Source organism: Sphaerodactylus townsendi, linkage group LG10 (genome assembly GCF_021028975.2).
Source record: "Sphaerodactylus townsendi isolate TG3544 linkage group LG10, MPM_Stown_v2.3, whole genome shotgun sequence".
Classification (NCBI taxonomy): Eukaryota; Metazoa; Chordata; class Lepidosauria; order Squamata; family Sphaerodactylidae; genus Sphaerodactylus; species Sphaerodactylus townsendi.
Window position 1 is genome coordinate 76,140,318 of NC_059434.1, and position 24,390 is coordinate 76,164,707.

At 47.5% G+C, this 24,390-nt stretch overlaps 1 pseudogene; it reads left to right on the forward strand.

Moving 5' to 3' along the window:
• The first annotated feature begins 13,795 nt into the window (after positions 1 to 13,795).
• LOC125440223 overlaps positions 13,796 to 24,390 on the forward strand; it is a 162,097-nt pseudogene continuing 151,502 nt past the window's right edge.

The following is a 24,390-nucleotide window of genomic DNA, read 5'->3' on the forward strand; positions in this document are numbered from 1 at the left end:
AAGCAAACCGTGTATTTGTTAGTGGTGGTATAACTCAGTAACTGCTGGGCCAATTCCTCTGAAAATTCCCAGCCACTATAGTCAGCCAGGCAAGAGTGTTTTTAGATGTTCACATACCTGAAATAAGATGTTCACATACCTGAAATGGCCCAGGTAAAACACCTTTTTCCTAGCGCTCCATGGTGAAGGACATGCAGCTGCCTGTGTGTAAATGTCACCCTTAGAATGTTCGTGCAGCTTAGAATGTTCACTCAGATGGCCAGATATGAGCAGTGAAAACAGTACATAAGCAATAACTCAAGTGGAAGTGAAACACATACACATACATACACACAAGGGAGAGGGAAGGGAGGGAGGGGAAGGGGTGGCATGCAAGGGAAGAGAAGTGAGGGAGGGAAGAGAGTGAGGGGTGGCATGCAAGGGAGGGGAGGGGCCCCAGCATCTGGATATGACCCACCCACCCTAGCGGAGGGAGGGGGAAGGGTCAGCATCTGTTCCTTTCCCATTTCACCACAATCACCCACAGCAACACGTGGCTGCGTACCGCTAGTCCTATATATATCCATGTATATAGGATTGCAGCTGGCTAGTGGAATTACATGAGATCAGGACTGGCATCTAATTTCCTGAATCTTCTGTCTCATTCAGCATGTGGTTATTCGTCTAGATACATCTTCTGTCTACTTCATTACCTTTTAATTACATGTATGAACAAACTCTGAACTGAAGAAATGAATGATGGGGAATAAGCACTTCAGAGCCAAGCTGGGAAATATTCAGACTCTCGGTTACTATAGTCTTTACTATGCGTAGTATAGCATAGAGTAAAATGATTCTTGGCCTCCTGTTTTGAGTTCGAATAGCTGTTTTCCTTTGGCCACACCCAAAGGAAAGATCTACTCCCAAAGTGTAGATCTTAGATTTTGCAGTTGCAGTTGTAAGATAACTAAAACTTAGTTCAGATGCCATAGCCATGGGAAGTGAACACAAGGGTATGGCGTGTCTGTCCATGTGGGGAGGTCTACATTGTATCAGCATCTTCCTGGAGTCTATTCAAGTACAAGAGTAAGATTCAAGTATAGTCGCTCTTAAAGACCAACAAGATTTCAAGGCTGTAAACTTTCACAAGTCAAAGCCAGTGGCGTAACGTGGGAGGGAGATCACAGGGGGCTGATGTCCCAGGCACTGCTTGTGGGCGTCCCATAAGGGGCACATTCAGATGCCCTTTCTCCCCATTGCTCTCCACTGCCACTCACCTGCTGCTACCCATCTGCACCTGGTCTGCCCCAGGGGTGCCCATGCGGCCCTCCAGAGCCTCCCTCCCTTTCCCCCAAGTCAGGGGGAAGAGAGTGTCACCAGCCATGGTGAGACTCCTGCCCCACTTCCCTTGCTTCCTCTGACAACACCCCTGCAAGGGAGCGAGTGCCTGGCCACAACCGTTGACTCCAGAAGCTCACCTGTGCTCTCCAGATGATTTCCCATGTCAGCAAGTTGATCCGTTTGCCCACCTGTTGCTGCTTGCTCGCACGCTCCTTCCTGCTCACTTGCCACTTCTGCCATCCGCCGCTGCTTCTGCCTGCTCACCTGCTCATCCATCACATCAAAGCTGCGTCGAGAAGGTTTTGCTTAGGTTTATGAATAAGGATGTCTATAAGACAAGCAGCAAGGTTGCTACTACCAGCCTTTATCAAGGGCATATTGACATAGGATGTGAAATGGAATAGGAGAGAGACAGAGAGAGAAGAGTTTGGATTTATACCCCATTTCTCTGTCCTGTAAGGAGACTACAGGTGGCTTACAAGCTCCTTTCCCTTCCTCTCCCCATAACAGACACCTTGGGAGATAGGTGGGGCTGAGATAGTTCTGAAGAACTGCAGATTAGCCCAGGGAACTCCAGTAAGCTCAGATGTTCAGGACCATACCCCATCAGCCTCTGTCAGCATGGCCAATTGGCCATGCTGGTAGGGGCTGATGGGAATTGTAGTTCCTGAACATCTGGAGAGCCGCAGGTTCCCTACCCCTGGACTAGCCCAAGGTCACCCAGCAGGAATGTAGGAGTGTGGAAACACATCTGGTTCACCAGATAAGCCTCTGCCACTCAGGTGGAGGAGTGGGGAATCAAACCTCCAGTTCTCCAGATGAGAATCCACCTGCTCTAAACCACTACACCACGCTGTCTCTCATAGCATCCCTAGGAGCTACTGTGTGGAGCAGGGGCACTCAGAGCCTTCAATTATAATTGTTGCTATCTTCACCAAATTATACTGTGCCCACATTACCCTAAGTAAACTGCCTCAAGTTTGGTTGGGGATATTTAGCTGAAGAGAAGGAGTGGCAAGGAAGGTGCTAACAAATATCTGTAGCCTGTGTATACCAGGAAATTCCTGGATGAAAACTCTCAGATGAGCAGTCAGTTGTATAATTGAAATAGAATTATATATAATCTATATAAATATAAAATAATTAAAAGGTTAAAAAAATACCCGCACAATGCATATAAGAGCTAACTGGGAGAAAAGGGAGGAAGTTGGATAGGGTTTCAAGGAGGGATGACAGTTATCTTTCTTAAAGGGACGTCCAGGAAAAGTAACGCTGAAGCAGAAAACCAGAATTTTCAGGAGCGAGAGAGAGAGAGAGAGAGAGAGGCCGCACCCAAGTGTGAGTACATGGACCAATCCAGAATGCCACACACTGTGAATGGCAACAGGAACAATATTTATACCACAAAATGGGTCTTGAGGCAGTATGAGGTAAGCTGGCAAGAAAACCAGGGACAAATAATTCAACAAAAAGGTAGGAAAGGCTTGATGAGGCTTTAGAACTCAAGAGAATGTCTGGGCTATTCACCTGAAAGCTGACGAGTAGTTTGATGGGTGCAGGTAGAGTAAGTAATGGTCTGCTTGAGGTGCTGGGAGATTATTATTTCCCTTGCTGTGTAAATGTACTCCAGGATCCTTTTCCATAGGTAAAATGGCCGGGAAGCTTAAAAGCCCCTTCTCTGTATACCATGGCTCAAAATACAAACAGAACTTACATGGAGTATGGGGAGAAGAATAGTGTATAATACCATAGAGTCAACCTTCCAAAGTGGCCATTTTTTTCCAAGTGAACCTAGAGATCAGTTGTGATTCCAAGAGATCTTCAGCCACCAGTTGGAGATTGATAATCCTACTAAAGCCAGCGTGGCGTAGTGGTTAAGAGCAGGTGCACTCTAATCTGGAGAACTGGGTTTGATCCCCCACTCTGCCACTTGAGCTATGGAAGCTTATCTGGTGAACCAGATTAGCTTGTGCACAGGCCAGCTGGGTGACTTTGGCCTAGTCACAGTTCTTCGGCGCTCTCTCAGCCCCACCTACCTCACAGGGTATTTGTTGGGGTGGGGAGGGAAAGGAGATTGTAAGCCCCTTTCAGTCTCCTTACAGAAGAGAAAGGAGGGATATAAATGCAAACTGTTCTTCTAAATAGGGTTTGTTGAAATCAAAAGAATGTATTAACAAACTAGCAGATACGTATTTTTTTAGAAAAAGGAAAACAACCCATACACAATAGCAGATAATTATAAGCACAAGGAAGCCAGTAGCTCGGTTACTCAGCTAAGTAGGTGACAGCAAAGAATCCCTCCCTGGAACCAGTCAATAGACAAACTCCTCAGTGATTTCGCTGAGGTGCTTTCAGGCTTGTGTGCCAGTGGAGATCTTACACCTGTGTTCTTAACCAATCATTGCTGATCTCAGATCCATCCTGTATTGGCTGACTAGCTCTGGTGATTGCCCCTGCTTATCTATTAAAGGAGTATGCTCTCGAATTGAAAAGAAGGAAAAACAAACTAACAGTTGTTCTTATCATTTGGGTTGGAAAGGTGAATTAGGAATGGTGGACAATTGTGGCACTCCTCGACGCAGTCTTCTGCATTTGCCCTGCACTAATACTGAACACAATGAAACGTTTGTGTTTTTGCACACCCCTGCTGTCTGGGTCTTGCTGACGAAAGATGGCACAACAACAAGTGTGTTAGTCTTTAAGCCTCCTTCTTGGCCACGGTTTCATCTCAGGAAAGCATTACAAGAAGCAAAGTGTAACCAACTGTTAGATGCCCGTGTAGTGTAAAGCTGATAAGGCTGTGACGGTCTGGCGGAAGCACAATTCCTTTATCGCTAAAGACAGCCACTGGGAAGATGCGATTTTCTATTAGCCTGGTTGTTCAGAAGACAAATACTGTAATTACTTTTGGGAGCCTTTGCTACCCCCGAAAGAATTTAGGCTCTGTCTCCCAGCTATTTTTTGCAGATTATAAGTGGGCTGGTAAATGTAATCCATTTTCCTGTATAACTGCGCAGGCAGTTAACCCTTTTGGCTAAATAGTCGGCTATTTTCCTCTGTCGGTTCAAGGGTTGTCAATATGAGAATGTTTGCGCGCTAACAACAACAGGAAAAAAACAACAGGGAAGGTATGGTATACTTTGCAGATAGAGTTGGGAATGTCCAAATCAGCTTAATAATGCCCAGCCGGGTCATCTGATCCTGCAGGTAAATATAAAGCACAGTTATCAGCTGAAAGATGAAAATAGGGTCAACTCAGAATGTTCTTGTGGTTCACCACCTGTTCTAAGATTAATGGGAGGAAGGAGGGAGACTGTTGGGTTTTGTATTCTTGTTAAAATTGGTACTGTGCATTTTCCTCTGACCTGGATGGCCTAGGCTAGCTTGGTCTCATCAGATCTCAGAAGCTAAGCAAGGCTGGCTCTGGTTATTACTTGGATGGGAGACCACCAAGGACTACCAGGGTCATTATGCAGAAGCAGGCAATGGCAAACCACCTCTGAACGTCTCTTGCCTTGAAAACTCCACCAGAGGTCACCCTAAGTTGGCAGCAACTTGAGGGTCAAATATATCTGGGCTCTCATGGGTAAGTGTGATGGAATAGTGCTGTAAAGCTAGCAGCATCACACCTACATGTTAAAATGGTCTTTGATCACCGGATGGGGAAACCAGAAGGCCATGGAAATGTACCCAGGACAGGAAGATGCCCAAATAAGGCACTTCAAAGGCTTTGGAGACCGCATGGCAAGGATGGAAGTTTTCTTGGAAAGTGAGGGACAAAGACCAGGGTGACTCTATCATTGGCTAAGCTAAGAGAAGCACCTCTTGGCTGGAGGTCCCAACAGAACCATAAGAATGTACTCAACTGAGAAATCCCTGCAACTGCATTTATGTTTCATTTCGTTGATTCCTTTTTTTCAATAAATCTTTGAGAACTCAGCTGGTTGGAGTTATTGGAGGAAAGGTCCCAGATTTTACTGAAACAAGCGTGCTTCTCACAGGTTTGGTTTCATGATAGTAAGCAAATCTGCAAGAGGGGCACAGAGTGTTGAAGTTAATTTCTCCCCTTCAAGTTGGTCTCCCTTAAAAACGATGTGTGTTTGCAGGCATTGTGGATGGGGGAAAGAACTTAAGAAAAGAGGGGAATGACAGCGGGGCCACAAATAGCGGAGGGGGAAATAGATACCATGTGGGCTACAAAGGCCTAAAGACAACTGGTGGGGGGAAAGTGGGTGAGAAGGAGGCGGGGAGAGGAGCCTGGATGGATAGTTGGATGAAGGGAGAAGAAAATAAAGGTATGTTTTTCCAACTACAAACATATTCAGGAAGACATGAAGCTCCCTTATACTGAGTCAGGTCCTTGGTCTATTAAGGTCAGTATTGGCTACTTTGACCAGCAGTGGTTCTCCAGGGTCTCAGATGGAGACTTTTTACCTACAGGTGGTGGAAAGGGCTGTCAAGTCAAAGCGGACTTATGGTGACTCTGTAGGGTTTTCAAGGCAGAAGAAGAACAGAGGTTCTTCTGCCCACCTAGATTCCCTTGGTGATCTCCCTCCTACCTAATGCTTTTAACCAGAGGTGCCCAGAATTGAACCTAGGACCTTCTACATGCCATGCAGATGATCTGCCATTGAGCCATCCCCAATCCCAGGAAGAGACAGCACTCCAAAGGCATGGCAATGACCCACATGTGGCCATTCAAGTAGAAGAAGAGTTGGATTTATATCCCCCCTTTCTCTCCTATAAGGAGACTCAAGGGGGCTTATAAACTCATTTCCCTTCCCGCCTTACAACAAACACCCTGTGAGGTAGGTGGGGCTGAGAGAGCTCAGAAGAGCTGTGACTAGCCCAAGATCACCCAGCTGGCGTGTGTGGGAGTGCACAGGCTAATCTGAATTCCCCAGATAAGCCTCCACAGCTCAAGTGGCAGAGCAAGGAATCAAACCTGGTTCCTCCAGATTTAGAGCGCACCTGCTCTTAACCACTATGCCACTGCTGCTCCCTTCATCCCATTTAGTCAAGGCTGCTAGCAATCGATCCCGCTGCGTCTGCGACTCATCCTCCCAGCAATCTTGGAAAGTGGAAACAAAACAATTCTACGTCTGATCAACAAGCTGGAAACTTTACTTCTCGCTGCTTATTTACACAGGCCTGGTAGCCAATAATAGTCACTCTGTTTATCCCATCAATTTCAAACAATTTGGAGATGGAAAGGAGGAGGCGAAACGCAACGCTGGACGTTAAGCTGCTATTCCATCCATTTGTTAGCGAGAAGGCTGGCTTGTCTCCTACCATTTTCTGGCTAACTTATCAACTCGCTGAGCGCTGCTTTCCTTACCGCAGCTTGAGATGGATGGAATGAAAAAGGGGGAAGGAAGTGTTGGCCCTTAACTGCAACTTGCAGACTGCATTTATTTCCAGAAGCTTTGCTAAAAGAGTTTGTAAGGGTTTGTAATGCTTAGAGCTTGGGGCTTGTTCAAGGTATTTTCCACACTGCTCTCCAAATGAGCAACACTGTAAATGTTCAAATGAGATTCACACGGCTGTGGCAGAGTTCAGGTCAACAGGCATTTGCCCTCCTCCCGTATATCCTCAGGGAGTGGAGACCCAAGACTGTGTTTATACGGCTGCCTCATTGTCAAACTCCAAGCGGTCGCTTGTGGACTCAAACGAGCCTTGCTAGGAAACGGAATGCCATAAGCTACTTTGGCCTAGCCAGCCTCACTAAATCAGGAATAATCTATTTCACTGCCCTCCAGGTAACCATGGAAACTCGAATGCTAGAGCACCTGACTGCGCCTAAATGTGATATGACTGAATGTGCAGATAATGTCCTCCACCAAACCTGTGGAGGAATGACTTGGGTAAATGTGTGAACAAGAGTTTCTCCATCAATGGTAGAACTGTTGCTGGTCTTCAGCCGGAATGTAGGGGAAAGACGGGCATCACGCTGTGCCCTGTGGTTTAGTTTGGCAAGGGGGGGAAGAAAAAAGTCTCATTAAAAAGAAGAGATGAGGTGTTGGGGGGTTTCCGGGCTGTATGGCCGTGCTCCTGTAGCATTTTCTCCTCACCATTTTTCCTTTCCGCCACCATTTTTGTTCACCATTTTTCGCACTTGGGTGCTGTGTGGTTTCCGGGCTGTATGGCCGTGTTCTAGCAGCATTCTCTCCTGACGTCTCGCCTGCATCTGTGGCTGGCATCTTCAGAGGATCTGATGTTGGGAAAGCAAGTGGAGTATATATATCTGTTGGAGTGTCCAGGGTGGGTGAAGAAACATTGTCTGTAAGTAACAAAGAAGGCAACCAGGTCAATAGTTGAGGGCATCTGAATAGAAGTATGAGTAACAATGAAGTCTATAGCATGGGAGTAACAATGGAGATAGCAAGGTCACTGGTGGGAGCATCTGAATAGAAGTATCCTGGCCTTTGTTTCCTTTGTCTATAGTCATCCTGTGTTTGTGTGGAGCTGGTTAGACACTGTCTTGACTCTAGTATTTTTCAACACTGGCAGCCAAGTTCTGTTCATTTTCATTTTTCGCATTGCTCTTTGATTCCATGAGAATTCAATGTGAACATGCTTTGAATCCCAACGTTAGGTTGCAAGGGCTGGATGCGATTCTTCAGGACTTAGCAGACCTCAGTCTTATTGTCCAAGAAGTGCCTGAAGTGCCTTTCATTCTAAGGCTTCTTGCTGACTGTGTGACTCAGGGCATATTTTAGGATTCCAGGAGGTCAAGGTGGACACATGTGGTCTCAGATGATGGTATCTCAAGTCAGAAGTGTCTGGTCTTCAGGCCAGTCCAGAGCACCAACACTCTTAATTGGTACAAACAAACTCCATGGTGTAGGATTAGACCCTTGAGACCTGGGCCGTTTGCAGATGGATTGCTACTTCCTGTAGTAGTGGTGGTGATGTGCCATCAAGCCACAAGGCAAAGGACATTCAGAGGTGGTTTGCCATTGCCTGCCTTTGTAAACGTTTCTTTCCCCCAGCTCCAAAAATGGTTCACGGTGACATACTTGAAACATTTAATACTTCATCCAGAAAACAGAATCTAAAGCAGAACAACCCAACATCCCAAAGGCCACCAGATAAGAAAAAGCCCAAAACTTTGCCAGCCCATCCTAAAAATTATCAGAGCGCACTTGAGAACTTTAGCAGCAGCCTATTCAATTATGCCTGAATGACCAAAGAAAAGCTCCTGGGATGGATTACTGCAGAGACCCCATCCCTGTACAAGGAATGGTAAGGAACTGCTAGAAAGGACCTAACCGATGGGCAGGCATAGATAGGAAAGGTGGTTCTAATCCAGGAATGTTGGAAACATTATAGAATAACCTGAAGTATGTTTTTGGGTAAAGAAATCCCACTGTGTTCAATAGGTCATCCTCCCCACAAGTGTGCAGGCTTAAAAATAGATATGAATGCTTGCATATTTATTCCAAGGGGCAAAAACAAACAAACAAACAAAAACACAGCTTTGTAGGGCTGTGTTTGACATAACTCTTCCCTTCTCTTCTGAATGCTGCAGAACTGAGGTCTTCAAACTCTAGTTATGTCTGGCCTGTCCCTGAGACAGATCAGCTGTCTAAGACTCCCTAGAAAATGTGACCAGAATGGGACCTGACTTGGGGCCTTTCCGCACGGGTTATCTAAAACAGAATTACAACAGGATACAACCTGTTGTGGGCGGGAACTTTGCACAGTTCCTGTCCCTGCCCCAGGTCTGCCCTGGTTTATTTGCCCCAACCCATGCTATCAGCGATTCTTTTCAGACATGCCAGGTTGGAGGTGGCGCCAAGCGAACGGCCCCATGCGGGAGGCACATTTCTTGGCTGTGCCTTTTTTCTTTTGTCCTTCCTGCCTCTCTCCTGTGTGGCCCACAGGAGAGCATGGATGCCCAGGGACATCGGAATGGCTGCAGGGGTTAACTGTGGCCGGCTGCGCTGCTACGCAGCTACGTTGGCTCCAGGGCTGCCTGGCTGGAGCCGCGCACTGGGCCTGGGGCTGACCTGGGCTCATGTACCCCAGCTGCATCCCGGTTTAATTCGACCGTGCAGAGAGGGCCATCATGATCTCCAGTTCTCAGCTAGTTTCCTTAACCACTATCCTACAGAGGCTTATAAAATTATGGAAGCTGTGAAGAGAATTAACAGAGAAAAGCAGCAGTGGCGTAGGAGGTTAAGAGCTCGTGTATCTAATCTGGAGGAACCAGGTTTGATTCCCCGCTCTGCCGCCTGAGCTGTGGAGGCTTATCTGGGGAATTCAGATTAGCCTGTGCACTCCCACACACGCCAGCTGGGTGACCTTGGGCTAGTCACAGCTTCTCGGAGCTCTCTCAGCCCCACCTACCTCACAGGGTGTTTGTTGTGAGAGGGGAAGGGCAAGGAGATTGTCAGCCCCTTTGAGTTTCCTGCAGGAGAGAAAGGGGGGATATAAATCCAAAACTCTCTTCTTCTCTCATCCTACAGAGGCTTATAAAATTATGGAAGCTGTGAAGAGAATTCACTTATAGCAGCAGGAGGTTATCCAGTAAAACTGATGAGTGAGACAAAAGGAAGTGTTCCTTTGTGCAGTTTTCTTATAGAACTTGTTACCAAAGGTCAGTGTAATGATGGCAAGAATATGGTTTGAGTAAGAATAGGAAACGTTTATGAAGGTAAGTCTATCAGTGGTTGACAAAACTATAGAAGTGACTCAGAGGCTGGAATTCCTCCCCAAGAAAGAGGTGCTAAAAGTGTGCAGATCTTAAGTTTAGGAATAGTGGCCAGGATCTGATATATGATGGGTGAATATTGACAACTTTTATGTACTTGTGCATTTACCTATGGCATTTATTTATAACACGAGGCATAAAAACTGTACACAAATATTGACATGGTGCTAGAACAGTGGTTCTCAACCTTCCTAATGCCGGGACCCTTTAATACAGTTCCTCATGTTGTGGTGACCCCCAACTATAACATTATTTGTGTCTCGGTTCCTGAGACCATCGGAAATATATGTTTTCCGATGGTGTTAGGTGACCCCTGTGAAAGGGTCGTTTGACCCCCAAAGGGGTCACGACCCACAGGTTGAGAACCGCTGTGCTAGAACATCTATTCCTTTGTTACTTTAGTTCCCTATTTTTGTTGGGTATAGTTAGAATCACAGAATCATAAAGCTGGAAGAGACCACAAGGGCCATGAAGTCCAACCTCCTGCCATGCAGGAAGACACAATCAAAGCACCCTTGACAGATGGCCATCCACCCTCTGTTTAAAAACCTCCAAAGAAGGAGACTCCACCACACTCCAAGGCAGTGTATTCCATTGTCAAACAGCCCTGACTGTCAAGAAGTTCTTCCTAATGTTTAGGTGGAATCTCCTTGAATCCATTACTCCTTATCCTAGTCTCTGGAGCAGCAGAAAACAAGCTTGCTCCCTGACGGCCCTTCAAATATAATGGTACCTCTTAATCTTCTCTTCTCCAGACTAAACATACCCAGCCCCCTAAGATGCTTCTCATAGGACCCAGAATCCACACCTTTTACCATTTTGGTCGCCCTCCTCTGGACCTGTCCCAGCTTGTCAATATCCTTCTTGAACTGGACACAGTATTCCAGGTGAGGTCTGACCAATGCAGAAGAGAAAGATACTATTATGTCTCTCCATCTAGTTGTAACCAGAATTCTTCTTCCATTCTTCTACTTGGGGTATGCTTAGATAAACACGAATTATCGCTCTGAAGGACACATTGTGTTTCAAAAGGACCTCTATACAGAGCTCAGTTTAAGGTATCGGCTATCTTAAACGAAGGGTTTGTAATGTCTGGTGACGAACCCTCAACCAATGGGTGTGCAGGACTTTTCTTCATGCCCACTGGTTCGCCTTCCGTTGTTGGACAGCTCCCCCTAGTTAATCCTATTGAAGATAGCTGAGATAGCTGAGAGATGTTCCAAATATTCAGGGAGGTATTCAAGGAGAGAGAGAAAGGAATGTGAGAATTAGCTCTGTGTGCATCTCTGATCCCTTCTACTAAAATTGGTATGAATTCCTTTACAAGATATAAAGAGAGTTGTTTAGAAATAATGTGACGCACACAAGTGAAGCGCTGTCTTTCAGGACCTCGGCCTGTGTTGCCAATAGGCCAGGGTTGTTCCATGAGGAATAGTTAAAGGAAATGTAGGCAAATATTGTACCCATAAGCATGGGGAGGCAGGGTTGGGGGGGGGGGAGGTGAATTGTGAATAACCTGTTTATCCTATATATGTGTATAAAGTGCAATCAAGTCACAGCTGATTTATAGTGACCCGTAGGCAGTGGTGGGATCCAAACATTTTAGTAACAGGTTCCCATGGTGGTGGGATTCAAACTGTGGCGTAGCGCCAATAGGGCTGGGCGGGGCACGATGGGGGCGTGGCCGGGCATTCCGGGGGCAGGGCATTCCTGGGCGGGGCTATGGCAAGGACGCAGCCGCTGCACCGGTCCTTGGGTGGGAAACGAATGCATGCAGGCACAGGCTGCCACGCACGCCGGTGCACCTCCTGCTAGACTGCTTCAAGTTCTGCGCGCTACTGCTGCAGAGCGGAGGAGGGGCGTAACTAAGGCAAAAATCACCTGGCAAAATCACCAATTAGTAACCCCCTCTTGGCACACACAAATAATTAGTAACCTACTCTCGGGAACCTGTGAGAACCTGCTGGATCCCACCTCTGGCCGTAGGGTTTCCAAAGGAAGTGATTAAGTAGAGGTGCGTGACTATTGCCTTCCTCTGCAAAGTCTTCCTTGGTGGTCAACCATCCAAGTACAGACCCTGCTTGGGTGCTGTGAGCTGACATGATCAGGCTCTAGTGTGGATATACAAGTGGGATATACCATCCCGCTTATCTGATATACAAGTGAACAATTTAAGGTTTAGGATTGCATCTCCACCACCCCTCCCCCCCAGCATCTCCTGCATAGTGTAGCGGTGAGGTGTCAGACTACGATCAGGGAGCCGCAAGTTCAAATCCTTATTTTGCCATTGGAGCTGGTGAGGTGGCCTTAGGCCAGTCAAATGCTCTTATGCAAACCTACCTGTCAGGACTGTTGTGAGGATAAAACAGGGGTCGTCAGAACGATGTTAGCCGAGTGATGGGTGAAAGGCAGCGTACAAATGAAGTAGATAAATCCCATGGGGAGGTGCTATTTACAGAGCGGAAAAGCTCCCGGAGTCGATTTACGAAACTAGTAGCCCATTTATTAAGGTGTAAAGGCAGGATGGACACAAGGACAGGTTAACTTCAGAGTCCACCAGGTGGTGAGCTGAAATGTCAAAGTCTGCATTCCTTGGAGGGGGCCTGATTTGAGGGGACGGGGTCCCCCCCCCCCAATTCCCAGCATTCACTCAGCACCACCCAGCCCCAGCTGCATGTCCCACCTGCCAGTGCCAACCATGCACGCCTTCAAATGCCTCGCTGGGCAGAGGCAGAGCCTTGGGGACGGGCGGCGGCTCTGGGGGGCGTGAAGACCCTGGCGGTGGGGCTCCTTCGCGCCTGGCTGGAGCTGCGGCGTCCCCAGGGGCGCGTCCCAGCGTGGCTCGAAGCAGCAGCCCAAGCCCTGCCAGAGGTCGCCGCTGCATACAGCTGGCCGCCCCCCCCCCCCCTTGCCTGGTCCAGCCACGCTCAGGCCAGCTCCTGCGCGCTGCTCCCGGGCAGCTTTTCCGCCACCAACTCGCACAGCAGGCCGGACTGCAGCTTAGGCTCGTCCTTCCTCTCTCCCCCTCCCCTCTTTCCCTTTCTCCTCCTCCTCCCCCCACCCCTCCCTGGGCTTTGACGTCACGTGCGCTCCTTCCCGTTGCCATGGCAGCCCCGGTCCCCAAGCCCTCCCCGCCTGCCTCCTCTGGTCGGCTCCATCCACAATGGCCCAGGCAGCAGCAGCAGCAGCAGCAGCAGCATCACGGTGCGCCCTGGTCTCCAGGCAGTGATTCAGCAAGCCGCGGCCCCCCCCCCCCCCCCACCCGCCCGCCCGCCCGCCCGCCCGCCTTGGATTCCCACCCCCGGAGCCCCCGCCCCGCCCCGCGCCTCGCTTCCCTCCCCCCTTTCGCTTTGGCTGCCTGAGCCCTGAGAGTATTATTGTTATTGTTGTTATTGGTCTCCCCCTCCCCTTGCAACCTGGTGGCTCCAGGGCCACCTGCCCGCCCTGCTCTGCCTCCTCCCCGCCCCGCCGAACCCTCTCCTGCCCCCCCCCGCGCCCCGCTGCCCCCCCCCCCCCAGCGCCCATCTTTGCCTCCCCCGCAATTGCGGGATGCGGGTGCCCAAGAGCGCGTAAAGGCGGCCGGCCCCGGGAGAGACGGGCGCGGAATGGTAGGTGAGGGGAGCCGGGGAGGAGAGGGGGGGGGGGCGTGAATGGCGGCGGAAGCATAATAAAGGGGAGGGGGGAGGAGGAGGAGGAGGGGGAGGGTTTGGGGGGGGGAGCGGAGAGGCAGGCAGGTTCATGAGGGGAAGCGCCGACAGAGGCAGGCAGCTCGCCGTTGGAAACTGCAGGCGCAGCCTTGCTCCTTCCCTGGTCCGGGTTCGTATTGGCCATTCATTTCTCTTGGCCCGCGTGGGGGGGGGGGGGGGTTGTTTAGCAGGTGTGAGAAACAGGGCGTGCTTTCACAGGGGGTGGGGGTGGGGGGCAAACAGCGCTGCTTGGGTCAACCCCCCCTTCCTCCACACCGTGCAAAAGCTGCGCCTTCATTTCTCCAAACCCCCCCCCCCTTATGAAGTCACATCCATATGGCAGCAAACGTCCTATTTGCACGGGGGGAGGGCTTGGAAAAGGGCCCCCTCCGAGGCTCTTGGCTTCCAATGCTTGGGACTCCAACGCTGTTGGCTTCCAATGCTCCTGCCCCCCCACCCCCTCCCAAACGATAAATCTGAAAAGTGCCTGACTGGGCAACTCTGTTGGTGGGATGTCTAGGAGGCAAAGAAGAAAACCTGAAGCTTTTGTGCATCATTATTTTTTTTTTTTTGGTGCCTGTGGAAGGGGATCCCCCCCTCCCCCCCCAGAAGTTATTGCTTAAGATAAGCGCAGCAGGCTTGCATAACTCTTGCATGGTCGTGTCGTGAGCCCAGGATGCTTTTTATGGGAATACCAAACGCTGTGAGGTGAGGGCGAATGTGTCAGTAGGGGTGGGGGGTGGGGGCATCCCACAAAATCTGATCAAGACTGCAGTGAAATCAATGTGGATTTACAGGAATGGTCTCTCTCGCAACCTGGCTGTTATGAAATGCTCGAGTGGCATTTCTGTAGTGGTGGGGACGGGGTTGCTGTCAAAATGGACACACAGTTTGGGTGACTCTTGGAGGTCAGACCTGTCTTTTGGGCTCGCTTTGTGATCCGCTCCGTAGTCTTGTTTACATGGGTGCCTTTTTTTGCTGCAGAGCCTCAACCGGTCTTTCAATGCAGTTTCTTCCATCCTTCCCTCTCTCGCTCTCCTCTGGGTGACTTCCCGCCCCCACCTCCAAACAAGAGCCTGGCGAATGGCAAATCCTTGCCTATAGTATAGCAACCGTCCCTCTCTTTGTTTTCCGACAGAGAACGTGAAGACGGACAGACAGAAAGGGTGATGTTGGCGTAGATGATACTGGTTGACATTTTTCACTTTTTAAAAAAGGCTTCCTGGGCGGCTTGGAAGATGCTGATCTTCTCCTGCAAGGCCAATCGACATGGGGGTGTGAGAGAGATGAGCTGATGGAGAAAAGACAGGCAGCGATTTTGTGTTGGGGTCCACCACATGCAAACAGGCTGGAGCCAAACAACCCAAGAATGAGGGAGCCGAACAGCCGAATATGTCTTTGGGGCGCTCAAAATCTTGTAACCCATTCCTGTCAGTTTAGTTGGGGTGGTGGTGGAAAATAATGGGTGTTTGGCAGCTCTTCCTCCACAGTGTTTACTAATTAATTTCCCTTATGCTATTTTAATATCTGTTCCAGGAGGTAGCGTTTGTAGGGCTGCTAGATTAAAAAAAAATCAAAACAAAGGGATGCTACCAAGAGTGGATGATTTGAAATAGGGCTCTCCCTAAGGGTAAAATCTGACAGCCCTAAATTATACCTGCTCGTTTACTGATTCAGAACGAAACGATTGTCGCTCCCCCCACCCTCCAATTCCATTGTTATTGAATGACCGGAGTGGTGTGGTCTGAACTATCAAATCAGGAGCCTCGCTTTATCCTTTTCAGGTGGACCCCTGCTCTTTTCCGCTGTTGTGGGGGCATGTAGTCTCTTGCACGCATCCTGTTTTGTGACTGTGGCATATGGCAGAGAGGCTTCACGGGGCCAGGATGATTTGGGAAAGGTGGGAGGGGAATCATTTAGCACAGAAGTCCTAGCTGCCTTTGACTATCTCTGCTTGCATGCTGACTACTGAAAAACAAGACTCGTCGCCCGCTCTCTTGTTGTTTGAGGTTGTGCATGTAGCTAGTTCTTTGCTGGGAGAGGCTGTTTATGACCGGCTCCCAGAAGAGAGGTGTGTGTGTGTGTTTTGCTGGCTTATCTGTAGCCATTTTTTAATGGTTTCCTAGCACAGGGTCGATAATGGAAAGACGAAAGTATTGTTAAAGGCACTGCAAACTTACGCTCCGGCTTTGTTTGCAAATAGCGTAGGGAAATGTTGAGCACCGTGCAAAAGGCCTAGCTGTGTTTGGCAACCTTACTGAGAATTTCTAATACCCTTCAGAGAATTATGGAGTTGATCAGGAGCTCAGAGAACATCGGTTCCGTTTCTGTTTGAAAAAAGCCAGGGAAAAGGAACATGACAGTAGCATAAATCAATGAATGTGTGAGACTGTACTACACAGTGGGCAGAGTGCTCGACGTACACCAAGGAGACCTGGGATCAGATACCTGTAGGGCCGTAAAGCTGGCTGCCTGACCTTGGCCTAGTCAATAGCTCATCCTAATCTATCCCATGAGGCAGGGGGGATAAAATGAGAGGACCTGTATGCCCTGAGCATCTTAAAGCAAGGGTGAAGCATAAAAATATGATTTAAAACCGTTGGTTGGTGCGCACGCGCGCACACTCGCACAAAAGGGTCATCTTTATGAGCTCAGCACAAAATCCAAACAGAGGTTTTGGCAGCCCAGTTTGTGCTGATTGTTCTGAAAAAATCAATTTCTACATCCACTTTTAATTCCTCAAGGTTCAGACCGTCATGGGGTAACTTTTACGCATCATCCTTTAAGCTGATGTTAACCGTTTTGAAGCTGCGTGGGAGGGAGGGAGGGAATCGGGATAGAAACTGAAATGAAAGGAATATTCTGGGAATGAACTTGTGGTGGTTGTTTTTTTTGGGTTTTTTTGGCTTTATGGAAGGCCTTGTTGACGTGACTCCAATACGAATGAATGTTTTCATACCATTTGTGCTGCTTTCTTGAGCCATTGGGGGTAATGGGCAGGAAGAAAAGAGCTACTCCACTGAACCAGAATAACAAGTAATTGCAAATGGGTTTCTAGCCAGTCTCCCTTGCAGGTACTGACTGGGCTGAGGCCTGTGAGGCTTGAACAATACAGGGCCAGCAGCACAGGCCTCGAGATCATTCCCTTGACACCGTCGGAAGCCATGATTGCCAATTGAGATCTCTCTTTCTTCTGTATTCAGCATCCTTACACGCATGTTTGCTTAAAAAGCCTGGCGAAGAGGCCGGGTTTTATACTAATCAAAATGAGGCTATGTTTGCTGCAAGCCTTCATTTTTTCTGCTTACTATAGCACCATCTACAGAGATGGAGGCTTCTGGGAAAAATAGTCTTTTTAGAGGTGTATAAACTCTGCTGTAATGTAGGAACAGTGCTTAACACTAGTAAAAAAAAAGTGCATGACTTTTCAGTGTCTTAGAATATCTTGCAGCTTTTTCAAAGCTACTGGGGACAAATGTAAAGGAATAATGGAGAGGAAGAGCTGTAAGACAGAGCTATTCCACCGGGCTTTTGGAGGGGCTGGCCGCGGTTCTATTGCCCCCCACTGAAACTGGAACTAAGCTGCCTTTTCCATCCTGGTAGGGCCCTGATTCCATCCTGGGCCTTGCCTCTCCTCCCTTCTCCTTTGGCCTTTAGACTGGGCGCCTGTGTGTGTGTGTTTTTACACAACCTTGTTGTTTAATCTGTATTTATTGTTTTAATTGCTGCTGAATTTTAATGAGTTAGATTTTATGTTATATTGATTTACTGTTCTGGAAACAGTTATGTTGTGAACCGCCTCGAGCCCTTTGGGGATGAGGCGGCCTATAAATTTAATAAATAAATAAATAAATAAATTTTAGGGAATGCTGAATCCTCTGTTTTGCTTTGCTTTTTGTAAGTGTTGCTAGGCCTTCAGACCAAACTCACCAGTTTCATCAGTGCAGAACCTTGAAACAGTTACTACTTTCATTTTGCATTTTGTCTAGTGGTTCAGGGTTTTGAAAGACTCTCACACGTGTTGCACCAGTAGACATAGCAAAGTTGGATGTTATTGTTATCCCCATTTTGCAGATGCAAGGCAGGGGATGACTGAGGTTTGGAGATGGCTAGTGTGGAATCGAAACTGGTGATTTCTTAGCTGATTGTGAGCTATGTTTTAATACAGCTCAGCGTGTGCTGCTCTCTCTTCCTTCCTTTGAACTAAAGTTGCATTTGGACATTTTCAGCCTGGATTCTCTAACAGCTGAGCAAGACATCTTAAAGTCCCTTTGCTACCACAGTTGCATGCAGTTCATCTGCACTGCAGCAGAGAGCATAGCTCATTTATACAGCAAATCTGAAAAGTGGTGAAACGGGAGGACTGGCTTACGTTCCTCATTGTAATGCTGGAAGGGCCATGAGTAAACCCTGACATGGAGGACAGGGCTGAAGTATTTTTAGATTTCAGGGTGGAGAGCTCATAGTTTAGTCATATTACCCTCCCGTGTATCACAGGTGTCTCTGATTAAAGGACTCCAGGCAGCAGACCTGGGAAATACCCTTGACCAAGGAGGGCCACCACCAGTCAGAGCAGAAAAATACTGGGCTAGGCAAACCAGTTATTTTATAAGCCACCTTCTTAAGGTCACTGATGTTGAACTGTGTACAGAGAACTTCACCTCCTTATTTTCCCTCCTCCAAACCCTATTCTCCTTAGAAGGCTTGGGCCAAACCTGTTGGTCCTGATCCCCTACTACAGGGGTCTTCAAACTATGGCCCTCCAGATGTTCATGGACTGCAATTCCCATCAGCCCCTGCCAGCATGGCCAAGTGGTAGGGCTCATGGGAATTGTAGTCTATGAACATCTGGAGGGCCATAGTTTGAAGACCCCTGTCCTACTAAAATGAAGGCAGAATGCATGGGGGACATTTGATTCCTGTTTTTTTCCCCAACTTCCCACTTTCCCAAAATGCTTAATCTTAAATTGTAATTTTTTTTGAGAGCAAATCTCTGTGTCTTTCTCTTTCTCTCTGTTTTTATTCTGATAGTGTCATGCACTTTGATTATCCCCAGTGAACACTACTACTAATAAAACACACTAGATAAAAGAACTCAATCCAAAGAGAGCAATGATATTTATTAATAAATATTTGCCTCTGCTTTTCATTCGATGGATACCTAAAATGGATAACACAGTAGTGGGTAACTCATAATAAAAAAGTTTCACTTTGTGGTGCATTCTGTTAAGAAGAGCTGTCAAGATAAGGGAAATGCCTGTGATAGCTTAGCTCCCTCCAATAATAATAATTTTAAAAAGATGTCTATTTTAACAGCATGGTCCTAAACAAAGTTACAGCCTTTTATGTCAGTTGATGCAAATGGGTTTCGAAGGATGCAAAACCTTTTTAAGGACTGAACTTTAAGTCACTCCATTTTAAGGGTCTTTAACATACTTCTATAGTTGTTGTTTTTTAGAATTGTCTAAACTATGGCAGGATTACAATAATGACGGGTATCTTCTTAATCTAGATTCTCTTATTCAGTTAGCTTTATAAATTATAAGTTTTTTTAAAAAATGGTTAGGTGAATATACATTGATTCTAATAAAGTTGCAGCATTTTCTTCGTGATTGAGGGTAGTCTGCCTTTAAGAATTTGATCATCACCCGGCAGGTAACGGTCCCTGAATACAGCCACAAAAGAGATTCCTTTGAACTCTTTCCCACCAGATGAAGGAATATCACAAGCTGTGAAGAGTTCTGGAGAAGCTTCTGCTAACCCCTAGGTGGATTCTTTTGTCACCATCCTTTTCAAAGGCGCCTCTTTACCCTAATGTGACCACTTGTGTTATTTTCAGCGTATATTTTAGGATGTCACTTGTGATTTCATTGTAAAACTGAAATGGCCAGGGGGTTACAGCATCTGCTGTTTGAGAAAAAGGTTAAAGAGGTTAGGGTGTTCTATTTTAGAAATGGACAATTAAGACTGGATTCTGATGGAAGTAGTAAAAAAAAACATGAAAAGAGAGATTGAAGTCCCTGGTATATGTCTCATAATGCTGGAATGGGGAGGGGGTGCGATACAGTGATATGGAGTCTGCTTTTCATGCAAATGGCCCCACGGCATCTCCTGTTGAATGCATTGGGAGAGATTCTTCTGTACCTCAGGCCAATGTGGAGAATTGCTGCCTATATAGTCTATTGTCAGAAGGAAAGAGAGGAGCAGAGGAAATTGATTGGCAGTAAGTCCAAGGCTGATTAAAAGAAAACCCCATTGCACACAATGTATATGTAATAATGATATTTGTTCCTACAATCACCCTTTTCAGGCATCACATTTTTCTACATGTAGAAGAAGAAGAAGAGTTTGGATTTATATCCCCCTTTCTTTCCTGTAGGAGACTCAAAGGGGCTTACAATCTCCTTGCCCTTCCCCCCTCACAACAAACACCCTGTGAGGTGGTTGGACTGAGAGAGCTCCAAGAAGCTGTGACTAGCCCAAGGTCACCCAGCTGGCGTGTGTGGGAGTACACAGGCTAATCTGAATTCCCCAGATAAGCCTCCACAACCCAAATGGCATAGCTGGGAATCAAACCCGGTTCTCCAGATTACATACACGAGCTCTTAACCTCCTACGCCACTGCTGCTCCATGGGGAGAATACACTCCATGGAGTCCTCCAGATCACATGATTGCCGTCTTGTGTGAATGAGGTTGCTCTTTCGACAAAATGGTGGTCACGTATATTAACAGGATCCCCAAATATGTGGTAAAACAAGACTGTAAAAGGCCAGTGGCTTCTAGCCGCTTAGGAGACTTTAACAAAAGGTTGCACACGTTAATAGAAGGCAGATTACTATTTCTGAATATAGAAGTTTACTTTTGATTATTGGGTCCTAACAGAGGCGAAGCAAGGGGGAAAAGCACCCGGTGTACCGGAGCGTCCTCCACCCCCGTCCTGGAACTCCCCCATCCTGTCCCACCATGCCTCCGCCACACCCCCATAGTGGCACATACCTGGTGCGTCGCCCCCCTTCTCCCTTAAAGCTATGCCTCTGGGTGCTAAAGGAAAGCAATGGGGACTAGATGCCTCCATGCTGTTTTGCTTGTGAGTTTTGTGCTTGGTTGCACTGGAGGCAGAGTGTGTGTGAGACAATCTGGACTCTTGGTCTAACCTAGCATGCGTTGCTCATATTTGAGTTTGAAATATTTATCCAAAAGGAGGCAAGGTAGAAGTGAAGGTATTGCTGCGATGCTGAGATATTGATCAGAATTTGTTGTGGTAGATACCTCTGGTGAGATTGTTGCTGCTCCTCTGTGGTCTGGAGAGAGCATGTCTTTCCACTTCAAGTGACCACTTGAGTTTCTCTGGCCAACAGTCCGCGAGATGGACGTCGCAACTCGAGTGCTTGAGCGGAATCTTGTTGAATATCTTGCCTTTTTCCTTTGTCTCGTGCTTCGTTGTTTACTCTTGTTTTCAGAAGGTGCATTTTACAAGGTGTATGTTTCTCGTTTCCATGGCAACGTGACCCCAGTCATTTGCTAAATGAATGGTGAGAAGCTTCTGTTATGGGGGCAAAAACATAAGAAGGACAAAGGAGGCTAACTGGAAGGCAGGAGGGACTTGGCTCATTCTTATGACATTTTTTGAAAGGCAAAAAGATAAATAACTATGGGTAAGAGAGAGGAGTTGGATCCAATTCAGCTTTCCCACAGGTGCAAAGACTTCTACTGGTGCAGCACAACATTTGTAGCTCCCCTACTTAGGCAGTGCAGTATGCCTCCCCGCTTTCCATCCTGGTCCTGGTTAAGTGGAATAGAAACAGGATATCGGAAGCATTTTGAACTGCTGCGGAAGAGCAGAGTTGCCATGAAAGTCATGCTCTGTGGACAGAGATCCTTGTGCCCATGGAAATGCCACACTGGATCCAACCCAGAAACTTGAAGCATAATGGAAAACACACCCATGCCTTTCTAAAAACTTTGAGATTGCCACATAACAATGAAGCATATGATCTAATTTAAAATATATGAGGAATGAACTATTCTGTGTATCTGGTTCATGCTAGTCTACAGTTGAGCCTGGGTTTAAATCATCATCATTTTCTGTGGCATAAATGGAGAAAACTGAACTGCAAAGTCATTGTCTCAGATCTGAGTAGTCATAGGCAAGCTGTTATCTTTCAGCTTCTACCCTACTACCTACAGCATGGGGCATATTGATCCTGATCTGCCATACTAGGCTGTTGTATGGGAATAATGCAAGAAAATGTATGGGAAATACTTCAAACTCTCTTAAGGTGAAGAAAAAGAGATTCCACCTAAACATTAGGAAGAACTTCCTGACCGTCAGGGTTGTTCAACAGTGGAATTCACTACCTCAGAGAGTGGTGGAGTCTCCTTCTTTGGAGGTTTTTAAATAGAGGCTGGATGAGCATATGTCGGGAGTGCTTTGATTGTATGTCCCTGCATTGCAGGGGGTTGGACTTTATGGCCCTTGGGGTCTCTTCCAACTCTCTGGTCCTTTCCGCATGGCAACGGTGCGGGGGTGCATCGGCATAAACAATGCCGACTCACCCCCCCAGACCATTCGCACGGACGGTCCCGGGAGGGCGGCAGGCGGCGGCGGCGCTTCACAGAGACTGTACCGTCGCTGAATGCCTACCTCGTCTCCTGGCTTCCGGTGGGTCACAGAGGCCAGGGGACACCCCCCTATAGGCTGGAGCAATGGCTCTGGAGTCGCAGGCCAGGGGGGAGGGGCATGTCCCCTGGCCTCTGCGACGAGCCAGAAGCCAGGAGACGAGGTAGACGTTCAGGGACAGTGCAGGGGAAATGGCGCCTTCCAACTGCTGCCGTTCGCACAGTTGGAAGATGCTGCTTCCGAAAAACCTCACTCAGGTTGTGAGGCAGGTTGCGATGCAGCAGTGCCGGCTGTGCTAACTCTCCCCCAGGGACGCTGTTTTTAGTGCACCTGGGGCGCTCTTTTCCACATGTGCGGAAAGGGCCTCTGATTCTATGATTCTTATCTACAAGGCTATATACATTTTAATGGAGAATTTATTTTGGACGCACCAAGAGAAATGCACGTTCTACTTGCCTTGGGTGACTTACATCCATATTTGTTTTTTTTAAAAAACACATTGTCTAAAAATACAGGGGTGAAACACAAGGGTTGTATCTCTTGGCAGCGTTTCAGTCTGTTTTGAAGGTACCTTCAAAACAGGCTGCAAGGTTGCAAGAGATCAAGTAAGAGGCCCTGCTTATTTGACAGCTATGGCACGCAGTAGCATCCTATGAATCTGCAAGTCAAACAGTTGTGGAGATAGCTGGGGGAACTCATTATATGAATAGCTGGGGACGATTCTGAACAATTCTGTATATAGATATATATAGATCAATTGATCATCTGGACACATGTATTCTATCTATTTCAGAAAATACATCTGTATCTCATTTGGAGACAAGTGTGCATGATTGTAAAATATTGTCTGTGCACATATATCATGACTATTCCAGAAGACTAAACACTGAAGATGACTCAGAATGTCTGCATGGACCTTGATGGCCTCTGATGCCATTAGTACAAAAACGCAGCTATGACCCAGATGCCTCTGGCAGATTGACTGCTCTGAGCCCATTTCTGAGGCTTCTGGCAGAGATTCAGGGTTTATAATGAAACTCGAAGCTTGTTTGCAATTCGTCAGGGCGTCACACATAGCTGTAGAGGTTGCACTGTCCTGATAAGGTAGAGTATGCAGAAGATCTATATAGTTCTATCTATATAGTTCAGTCCCCAGGACCACCAGTTTACAGGTCAGGAAGCAAGTAATATGGGGAAGGCAGTGGCAAACCACCCCATAAACAAAGAGTGCCTAATAAATGTAATGTGACATCACCCCATGAGTCAATAATGACCCGGTGTTTGCACCTTTACCCTAATAAGTCAGTGAGGTGTAGTGGTTATGGATTCTAATCTGGAGAACTAGATTTGATTCCCCACTCCTCCACATGAGCAGTGGACTCTTATCTGGTGAACTGGATGTGTTTCCCAGCTCCTACTTACGAAGCCTGCTGGGTGATCTTGGGCCAGTCACAGTTCTCTCAGAAGTCTCTCAGCCCCACCTACCTCACAAGGTGTCTGTTGTGGGGAGGGGAAAGGAAGAAGTTGTAAGCCGCCTCGAGTCTCCTAACAGGGGAGAAAGGCGGGGTTTAAATAAAAAGAATCTTCTTCTAAGCCAGTGATGATGAACCTATGGCACACGTGACAGAGGTGGCACTCAGAGCCCTCTTTGTGGGCATGTGCGCTGTCGTCCCAGTTTGGGCACTCGGCAGTGGCGTAGCACCAAGAGGATGAGGGGGGTGCAACGCACTGGGCATACACCCCCCAAAAGGGCATGGTCAGAGCATTCTAAGGGCATGGCGAGGGTGTGTCAGGGCGTTCCGGGGCATTCCAGTTCAGGGCAGGGGCGCACGGGGGCATGGCATGCGCCTGGTGCCCCAATCGCAGTTTCCCCTTGCTCTGCCCCTTGCATTCGGTCTCTAAAAGATTCTCCATCACTGTTCTAAGCAATATGGAAGACCTTTGCCTGAAATCCTGGAGAGCCTCTGCCATTCTGAGTAGCCAATACTGAACTGCTCCACTTTGGGGTTGTAGTAAATTTAAAAAAAAATCTAATTTTCTGTAGAAA